A 10,030-nucleotide genomic window follows, 5' to 3' on the forward strand; every position below is an offset into this window, starting at 1 on the left:
GAACTTGTAATTTATTTTGGGAGTAGAGGTCCCATTCCTCATACAACCCATATCCTAAATTAATTTAGGACAAATGCCAACCTAGATATAGGGTGTATGAAAAATGGAACATTAAAGAATAATGGAAAGTCTTTGGACCTGAGAAGGTATGAAGTAGTGATGCACAATATTGGGATGGAGAAGGCTTGGGACTTGGGGATAAGAGGAGAGGCTTGGGATAGAAAACCAACAGTTCTGAGGAGAGGTCTGGGACTTAGTAATAGGTGAGGGTCATTTAAACTTGGGACCACATGAAATTTCTAGAGAGAGAAAGTGGAATAAGGAAAAGAGGAGAACAAAGGACACTCAGACTGACCTTGGATGGGTCACTTCATTTTCCTGAATTTCAGTTTTCTTTTAAAATGAGGGACTTTGATTAGGTCCCTAAGCTTCCCTCTCACCTTAATATCCTTAGATTCTATAATAGAAACAAGGGCAAATACATAAATCTTCTGGATTTGAATTTAAAACTATACATTGTCAAAGTCAAACACATTCAACAATGGTTTCCTTAACAAAACAGCAATCTGTCATAAGGCCAGGCATATTCAAGACTCACTTGATTGTGAGAAGCTGATTATTGTTACATTCTTTGTTCAGGAAATGGCACTTCAAGAAAGGAATGGCTTCACTTATGAAAAGCAACTGGTTTTGTGTTGATTTTGTGCTGAAATAGAAGAGCAAGGGAAGATGATGCTAAAGAGGCATGCAGTTATAAAGTGCAGACCCTTCCCACCTGTTAAGTTGAGGCCTTGATTGCCTAATGTTTTGAAATTATTTGTGCTTTATAAAAGGAATCTGCCTAGTTATAAACAGCATGGATGTGACGGCAGCATCAGCTTTTGATCTGGTTACTTGGCCTGTGTTAAACAAATGCCAAGGAGTTAGCAGAAGGTGAATTCCAGCTCAGAGGAGTCCACCTTGAGTAGAAGGGTTGCTATAGGATGCACTGGGTCCCTTCGCCTCTCCACAGGGAGAGCTCTAGCCCCGATGTTGCTTTCTGCCAGGAAAGTAACTTAGGATGGACAGAAAGCAGAACTAGTGAGTTGGGGATTGAGGTTGAGAGGAGCAATTAATCTTGGGACTTGTGTGAAAACTAATAATACCAGGCCCTGACACTCTATTATTACTCAAGGAGCACAATGCACTTTATAAACATGGACTAATTGATTCATGCCTCCAAATTTTCCCTGTAAGGCCACTCAGTGCTCTCTTCTTTCCTCCTCCTTTGGTGACTGGGGAAGCATGCTGTCACAGAGAGGTAAGTTACCTCCAACCCCCCAACAAAGGAGCTGCCAGGAGATGAAAATCTCAATGCAACTCACCATCCACTCTGCTCAATATTTCCTAGTTTAATGAAAATAGTCCCAGTTACCTAGGAGACTTGGTATAACTTCGTAGATAGGCTAAAAGCACTTATGAGCTACGAAAATGCTCAGTTGTCAGCCTGATTTTTCCACCCTAGCTGAGACTTACTGGCATCACTTACATAGCTAAGTAACAGTCCCTTGGCTTGACTTCCCAGAGTTGGAGTAAAGATGAAATGAAAACTCTAAGGCATTTTTTTTTCCTCCCGGGATCTAGGTGCCCTCTATTTGAATATGGTGTAACCCACCAATAAGATTTGGGACCCATTCCTAATGAATTAAATCAGATGCTCTGGGCATGGGACTTGAGCACCTGTTGTTTTTAAAGCTCCCTAGGGGATTCTATACTGTGGCCAGGGCTGGAAACCACAGAGCAGAAAGGGAAGATTCCCCACTTGTTTGCTGTGGGTGCGTCGGTCAACTTCTATAAACTTTGATTTCCTCATACATTGAGGGTTAATACTTACCTCATGGGGTTGCTGGGAAGATAAAGTGAAATTAAATAAAATGAAGCACCTTATAGCAGGCACCTAGGATTTATTCAAAAGATGTCAAGAGCCTGCTCTTCTTGACTTTACTGTTGTAGAAACATTTTCTACTTACGTGTAACCAGGATAATTTTCCATAAAATCATGATAGAAATGTAGTTCTTTATCTCAGTCAATTAAAAGACTCAAAAACAGAGACCAAAACCTCTGGCTTTGGCTTTAATCAAAATTAGTCATTAAAGCAAAACAGAGTGGCAGGTGTTGCCAGGAAGCCTCAGGCCTCAGCCTCTGTGAAGAGTGGTTTCTTTGGTTTCTATTAGGCTCTTAACTGTTCATTTCACCAAGCCTAAGCCAGATGAGAAACCGTGGCAGGACAGAGACGCTCTCCGTTAGATGGGTAGGGCTGGTTAGATCCTTACCTGCCAGGGGGGGCTCAGTGAGAAGGGTGGTCCAGGGTGGGTAAAGAAGTGGTGGCCTCTTTCTTCTCAGAAAGTGGGTCTTAACGAAAGCAGAGTTCTGGCTGTGAGTATTAGTTGGCACCAGCCTGATTTTTCCTTTGCTTAATTTCATCCCTCTGCACCTCAGGGTACCCTGATGCTGGTGACTCTCTCTTCCTGGCCACAGGAGACCTGCCAATGCTTGAGGAGCTCAGCAGTCTTGATTTGATAATAAGGCCCTCCTTTCCTGGGAAACAAGTCAGACAGTGAAATGGCATTGCCACAAAACCAACTACCATCCACACAAAGGCTTATGGCCCCTTAGGCTTCGCCCATGGGGAGAGAGCCCACCTGCAGCAAGGAAACATTTGTGGCCCCTCACAACCCATGGGCTGCACCTGGCTGCAGGCCCTCCTCAGCCATAGCTGGGATGAGCCATCAGTGGTGCAGTAGGGGCTGCCGTAAGCTCCTGCCCGCTCGCTCTCAGCAGGCTGGGGACCAGGGAAGGAACTGTGCCTCCACCCCTCGATCCTCCAAAGGGGAGCAGCAGGTGAAGAAAAGGAAAGCCCGCCTGGGGTTTTGTTAGTGTCGCTGTGTTCCACAGGTGATTCCAATTGGATCCCTTTCTGGGCCTGCTAGGAAGCACCTACCTTCATCCCCAGCTGGATTTAGTTTTGGGCAGGATGACCCAGAGTGCTGGAGACGTGGCACTACTGTGCTGGACTCAGAGCCCCCAGAGCTCCCTGTGGGGTTCAAGTATCATGGCCTGAGTTGCAATGCAGAGCTGCAGTCAAGCTTCTTGCGCTGTGTTCCTATCATTCCTTCTATGTACCAAGTGCAATGCTGGGGCGATTCTTCCTTCAGCATTTATTGGGCATCTGTTATGTGTCTGGCACTGTGATGGGGGCTGAAGGTCCATGGATGAGGAAAGATACCTGCCGTCGGGGATCTCAGGGTGAGTGAGAAAGACTAATGGTGGAGCAGGTATTGATTGGTTATTAGAATGCCATCCAGTGATATAAGAAGGATCGTAGCTAGGAACAGAGTGTGTTGAAGCATGGAGGAGGGGCACCCAAGGTAACGAGATTCAGAATTTTACAGCAGGGGCCCTGGGTCAGGGACAGGGAGAGGCACACCTCCAAGGATTTACCTGAGGTTCATCAGTGCCCTGGGGCAGCTGACCAATCTCAGGGCACATCTACTTGGAGAGGGACCCAGTGGGGAAGTGGAAAGGGGTGGGGCTTGGGACAACTCCGGGGTAGAAGGCTGCCCGAAGCACCGGCCTGGTCCCTTTGTCTCTTTACCCCAAGCTGTCCTCCCAGGGAAAAAGCCTGGGGCCCACCCACCTCATTTTATTATTTTGGAAGGAGAGAAGCTACAGCACAAGGATGATGGCGGAGGCCGCTCTCGGGGCTATATTTAGAGATTGACTCCCACGTTCCAATGGAATCATAATCAGGCTTTCAGGTGGGTGGAGCATTTGCTCGGCCAGGCAGTCTTCCTTTTGGATATGGGAACATCTCCTTCTGAACTTTGGTCAAGGAGGACCTTGGGTGTCAGCAGAAGGAAACTCGAGAAGGTACACTTCGTATGCTTGAATAAGTCCCCGGCCTCCAGTCTGGCTGCAGCAGATTAAGACTTGTGGCCCCTTGGCATTTTCTGAAGAAATAGGATATTTTTTTCTTCCCTCCCAGACAGTTCCCTGGTTCTATAATGAGACAGTAAGATTTGAAAATAAAAACCTATACACCTAAAATTCATCTCAATTGAAGCCACACTAGGTTTGATGCCTGTTTACAATGACCTTGGATAATTTTGCTTCATTACTCAGAGTATTATGTTTGCATCAGGGGTTCTAAAACAATGTTACTTCCTTAAGATATGAATGAGATATGATTATTTTTCATCATAGTTTGGGCTAGTTCCATTCCTCCTGAGAATAGAAGTATGAGATGAAGATAGGTATGAGATGAGAGGCAAAGAAAAATGGGAGCCTGCATTTCCACTTTCCCCTTCCAAGGGAGCTCCAGGATGACCCAAGTTCCTTCTTTCCTTCTCTTTGTTACCTGGGATCTTTGTCCTAAACAGTCTTGGTTCATACAGCCCCAGTGCTCATTACCTCATTAAGAATAGCTGATCAGCATCACATAGAACAGTGATGAGTATAGTGTGTTATGCATGTGTGGTGGATCCTCTTGTTCTTGGCAGAGATTCTGTAGAGAACACAGAGAGGGGGCTGCTTGCTCATCCCACCATTTCATTTATAAATAGCCTAAGCCAGGGATCTATGCAGCTCAATCCTCCTTTGTTAAAGTCACCTTTGGGAGAGTTTCTGGTGTTTGCACCCTAACAGCGATTTTGCTGTCCACATAAAAGGCCCTGATATACTCTGCATTCTGTGAAATTGAAACTTTGATGATAGATACTAAGAACCAAAGATGGCAAACGGTCACATTTTTCTGGCACATGGCTGGTTATAAACACCTTCTACCCCAGTTTCTAGTTACTGTCCCTCTCCTACCAGTTGACAGAATTCATCCTCTTTTCCTTGCCAGCAACATGTCTTTCACATTGAGTTGCTTATCCATTCAATGCACATTTAATCCAGTAGTTCCTATGTATCAGGTGAACAAAGATGAAAGCCCTGGCTCTGTTTTCAAGAATCCCCCAGTCCAGTGAAGATGGGGCATGCAAAATTGTTGTGTCGTACAGGGGCTGGTGTGGGTGGTAGTATAAATACACATAATGTGGGTGGGAATGTGAAGGTGAGTGAGTCCGAGTGGTCCAGGGGAGCCAGGGAAGTTTCTCAGTGGAGACTACTGTGGGGGTTGACAGATGATTAGGGATTTTCTAGAAAGATTAGAGTGGAGAAAGCATTTCAGCAGCATACATGAAGGCTCAGAGCCATGAAAGAGAATGGTAGCTCCTGGGACTGATGAATAACCCTGTGTGGCTGGACTCTCAGCTCCGTCGGGAACTGCCACATGAGGCTTGGCCTCTGGGCATGAGAGGGGCCCAGGGGCTGGCTTATGAAGGTTTATTTGCTTCCAGGGATAATGGAAAGCTGCTGAGGGGTTTCAATGAGCAATGGCAGGAGCAGATTGTGGTGTGATCTGTTTGACAACTGTATATGAAGTGATCAGGAGAAGAGGTGAGCCACTCCTGCTGCTCTGTAGTGGAGCTGTGGTGTGACCCCTGATTCTGGGCACTTGTCCTTTCAGATGCTGTGAGTATTGCCTCCTGATGTCTCACAACTGAGTCCCGCTTAGAAAACTGGCTGAAGAGAGCTTCTTTTCCAAGACCATGAGGGCATGTAAAGGCTTGGTGCCCTTGCTCCAACTGAAGGGCCACCCCGGCCCCGGAGTGCCCTGTGGCATCCCCTGACTCCTTTGTCATCACTGCTTCATGGCTCAACTCCTCCTTTTGCCTCATTCTGCTTCCTTTACTCCCTTACTTATGTTATACCCAAGAGTCCTCCCTATTAAGCCACCTATAGCCAAATCACCGTCTCAGAGTCTGTTTCACAGGAACCTCAACCCACAACACTCTTCCTCAATCCAGAGAGTTGGAGGCCTGCCCCACCTCTCTCAGGTCAACTCCATTCCTCCAAGCCTTCATGACAGCGGAACAGGGGTTGAGACTTCGACACACCATGTTTTGCAGTTTCTGGTTCTTATTGTACAACAAAATCCTTCTCCAGACACTTTTGAAGATTGTGTGGAGGGGAGTGGAGGTGTCTTCACTAATTGTCCCTTGTCCTTCAGTATATGGGAAGAATAGATTTAGGCTCTTCCCAAATAAAAGGGGGAAACTTTGCTGCAATGACCAATTAGATTTATGGGTCAGTAAAATTCCACCTGGAAATTATGAATTGTTTGCTTAGCATTTGTCTCTGCTCTTACCAATTCAATGAGAATCTCTGACTTATTATTTACAAAAGGTTTTAGAACTAAGAATGTTTTGAATAGGCATTAAATGCATATAGCAATATTCAGAAGATAAAAAGAGTTTAAGTGTGCTACTTTTCCTCCCTCCAACCCCCAAAACCTCCCTTTCTCTTTATTTCTATAAACAACTCCACCCCAAACAACTACTAAGACTAGTTTCCTGGCACTTTCTTTTTAAAGGTGAAAAATGTATTTTTTCCATTTTTTTTCTGGTGAATTGATTTCCATTGATGAGGACTCGATATGTAAAGGCTGGGAGCCAGGTGTGTTGTAAATTGAACCGATCTATTTCTCAGGCTGTAGCTAATTTATAGATTTTCAGTGTTAGAAGAGTCATTAATAGATGTTTAGTTTGAGAAACCTTTTCTAATTTCCCTCAGGAAATCTACTCACTTTGAGATGCTATGCTTTTATATATATGTTTTAAGATATTCTTTCATTTTTAATGTTAAACATAGCTTTTATTTTTTCATTATAATATCAGAATACATTCATGCTTGACATATCAAAAAATGTAGATAAGCCCTGCGTATACTACCACTATCCAGAGATAGATAAACACCTATACTTTGTTCTATGCTAGAACTTTCTCTTTGTGTGTATGTATACATATGCATATATATTCTTTTAAAAAATAGGATCACACTATAGTAAGTTTTTCAATCTGTTCCTCTCTACTATTCAGTGAATATCTTTCTATTTTAATAAATAATCATTTCAATAATTTGAGCTGCCTTATCTTATAGTTTGTATGAATTAGAGTAACCTGGCTGCTATTATAAATACACTCAATCTGTGATGAATCCACACAGAAGTTTATCTCTTGCTCTTGTACGAATCCTGAACATGCATAGGCCAGAAGGGCAGCTTTTCTCCAAGTGGGTATTCAAGGGCTCAGGTCATCCGAGGCTAATCTGTTCAACATGTGGCTTCCAAATGCCAGTGATCACATCTACTCCAACCAGCCTGAAGAGGGAAAGTGCACGTAGGATCTCACAGGCTGGGCCGGGAAGTGGTGTGTGCCATTTCCATCCACTTTTATTGGCTGGGACTCAGGTGCATGGCCATGCCTAACTGTAGAGGAAGTTGGGAAGTGTGTCTAGCTGTGTTTTAGACACAGGAATAAGAAAAAGAATTTGGGCTGGGCACAGTGACTCACGCCTGTAATCCCAGCACTTTGGGAGGCCGTGGCGGGTGGATCACCTGAAGTCAGTAGTTTGAGACCAGTCTGGCCAACATGGTGAAACCCCATCTCTACTAAAAATACAAAAAATTAGCTGGGTGTGGTGGTGGTTGCCTGTAATCCCAGTTACTAGGGAGGCTGAGGCAAGAGAATCGCTTGAACCCGGGAGGTAGAGGTTGCAGCGAGCCAAGATTGTGCATTGCACTCCAGCCTGGGCAACAAGAGCAAAAATTCCAACTTGAAAAAAAAAAAAAAGAATTCGAGTGAAAAGCTAGGAGTTTCTGCCACGTATTATTAATACAGTCATCCCTCGATATCTAAGGAGAATTGGTTCTAGGATCTCCCTTGGATACCAAAATCCATGGATGTTCAAGTCTCTGATACAAAGTGATATAGTATTTGCATATAACCTGTGCACATCCTTCTAAATACTTTAGATCAGCTCTAGATTATAATACCTAATAAAATGTAAACTATGTGTTATACTGTGCTGTTTAGGGAGCAATGGTGAGAAAAAGAGTCTGTACATGTTCAGGACAGATGCAATGTTTTTTTCTAAAAACTTTTGATCCATGGTCAGTTGAAGCCATAGAGGCAGAACCCACGGATGTGAAGGGCCGACTGCGTCACTTTATCTGAGATCCTTTCTGTTACCGAAAGGCTGAATCCATGTCTGACCCATCCCCACAAAACTTCTTATAATAATTGTGACATAGTTGCCACTGCTCAATAGATAATGAATGAATGAACCCTACCTAGTTCTACTGTTCAGGACTAGTGAGGATCTAGTATTTTTATTCAGGGGTAAACAAGAGCCACGACTCAGGTCATGGAGGAGAAATGGAGTAGGAACTTGATGTCTGAGAAGGAAAAACCTTCTTAGGGGGAAGGCAGGGTACCAAGCCTGGACTAGAAATAGAGGTAAAGGGAATGTAAACGTCCTAGACTTTAAGAGGATGCTGACCAGAAATAGTCTGGACTTGCATTGTTAGGGAACCTGTGTGATTTTTTCCCCCCTAAACCAGATAAAGCTTACCTCTCTATAACCCTTGATGTTCTGGATTACAATCCTTGATGGGTTTTGGTCTGTGTTTTCATGACATGCTTGTGTTTCTAGAAAAGAAGTATTCTGTTACTTGTGAGAAGACAGGCCTGAAAGTACACTGTTGACTTACTCTGAGAAGCAGGGATGTCTCTGTAGCCTAGGAAATGCCACAGGACCCAGAGGATTGGCAACGAGACTCTGGGGTGACACCCAGAGAAACAAGTGGTGAGGACAGCTGGTATCCTGGCATTGCCCGGTAGACAGGATGGAGGCCTTCACTGATAGAACAATTTTTTTAATGCATTAGATGGTCTTGATAGTGACACTGGGCAGGCAGGTGGGGCAAGGGAGGCTATCCCAATTCTCCATGTACTCTCAGCACAGGACAGCCTGAAAGCACCAGTGTCTTGTGTAATGACTGGTGCTAAGGCAACTAGTGAAGGAGGAGAGAGGCAGGCCCAGAATTCCCTCTACACTCCAAGCCCTGGTTTTATTGTGATGTCAAGAGCCAGTAAGTAGGGTGCATGATCTTCCATTCTGATTTGGCTGCCCCTACCCTCCACCTATCCATCAGGGAATAATTGATTTCTCACTGTACAGTCTAGTCCCCTCATTATATACTTACTCTTAGAAAGTATGTACAGATAATGGATGCGGTTTCTTCTTCCCTGTAGGAGGGTTGCAGGAAGAGCTCCTCCCATAGGCTCTCACAGCCAGTTGTTTTTTCACAGGTCCAAGAACACAGCAGCTCTGTTCCACAGTTGTCCTGCTTGGGGAGTGGACTGAGGGCTGATGGCATCCTGAAGGCCTTTTTTGTAGGATTGGACATGGCCTACTGGAACACACAGGTCACTGGAGGAAGATGAAGTAGTATGCCCAGCCCTGTGCCCCAGTGCATCTTCAGAAGCTGGTGGCCAGGCAGCCAACATCTAGGGGCAGGTGTATATCCTTCAGGGCTTATGAATCCACCTTCTTTCTTCCTTCAAGGGGAAAAGGGGTGATTGGGCCAGGTAATTTTAGTATTGGATAGAAGTTCTGATCATTTAATATTTTACAACTTACATGAAAATCAGCTTAATGTGTTGAAGGCTACTTGCTTTTTCAGTGGAATTTTTAAATGGTGCAGCAATTACTTTGGCTGCAGTAAAAGCTTGGAATGAGTCAAGTAAAGAGTATATATAGTTTCATTTCAGTATCCCCAGTGGCACATGTAGTTATTAAGATTTAAAGCATTTTGGCCTTGAGATCATGAAATTCCTAGAGCTAGGGGGAAGGGGTGGAGATGAAGGGACAAAGGAAAGGAAGAAGGGTGAGAGGATTCTTGCAAATACCCATAGCTGTTAACACTATTTTATAGAGCACTGTCCATCTGAAAGCCTTGGAGCACTCTGAGGGTCATACCATCAATCCTCACACTGTCCCCTTGCAGGAATAAAGGCAACTGGCAATAGGTATGAAATATGAAAGAAGATGGGGAGTCAGTAGGATGCAAAATGTCACTCAAGTAACTTTTTACCTTGAGCG

General features: G+C 44.4%; 1 long non-coding RNA gene across 1 annotated transcript; it reads right to left on the reverse strand.

Moving 5' to 3' along the window:
- Nucleotides 1–355: 355 nt before the first annotated feature.
- On the reverse strand, nt 356–2,578 carry LOC107974653 (uncharacterized). Its single transcript, XR_008548233.2, has 3 exons — nt 2,314–2,578; nt 599–706; nt 356–457 (listed from the first exon to the last, which is right to left on the reverse strand). It is a non-coding gene; the product is annotated as an uncharacterized LOC107974653 (long non-coding RNA).
- Between the last annotated feature and the right edge of the window lie 7,452 nt (nt 2,579–10,030).

This window comes from Pan troglodytes, chromosome 4 (assembly GCF_028858775.2).
Source record: "Pan troglodytes isolate AG18354 chromosome 4, NHGRI_mPanTro3-v2.0_pri, whole genome shotgun sequence".
Lineage (NCBI taxonomy): Eukaryota > Metazoa > Chordata > Mammalia > Primates > Hominidae > Pan > Pan troglodytes.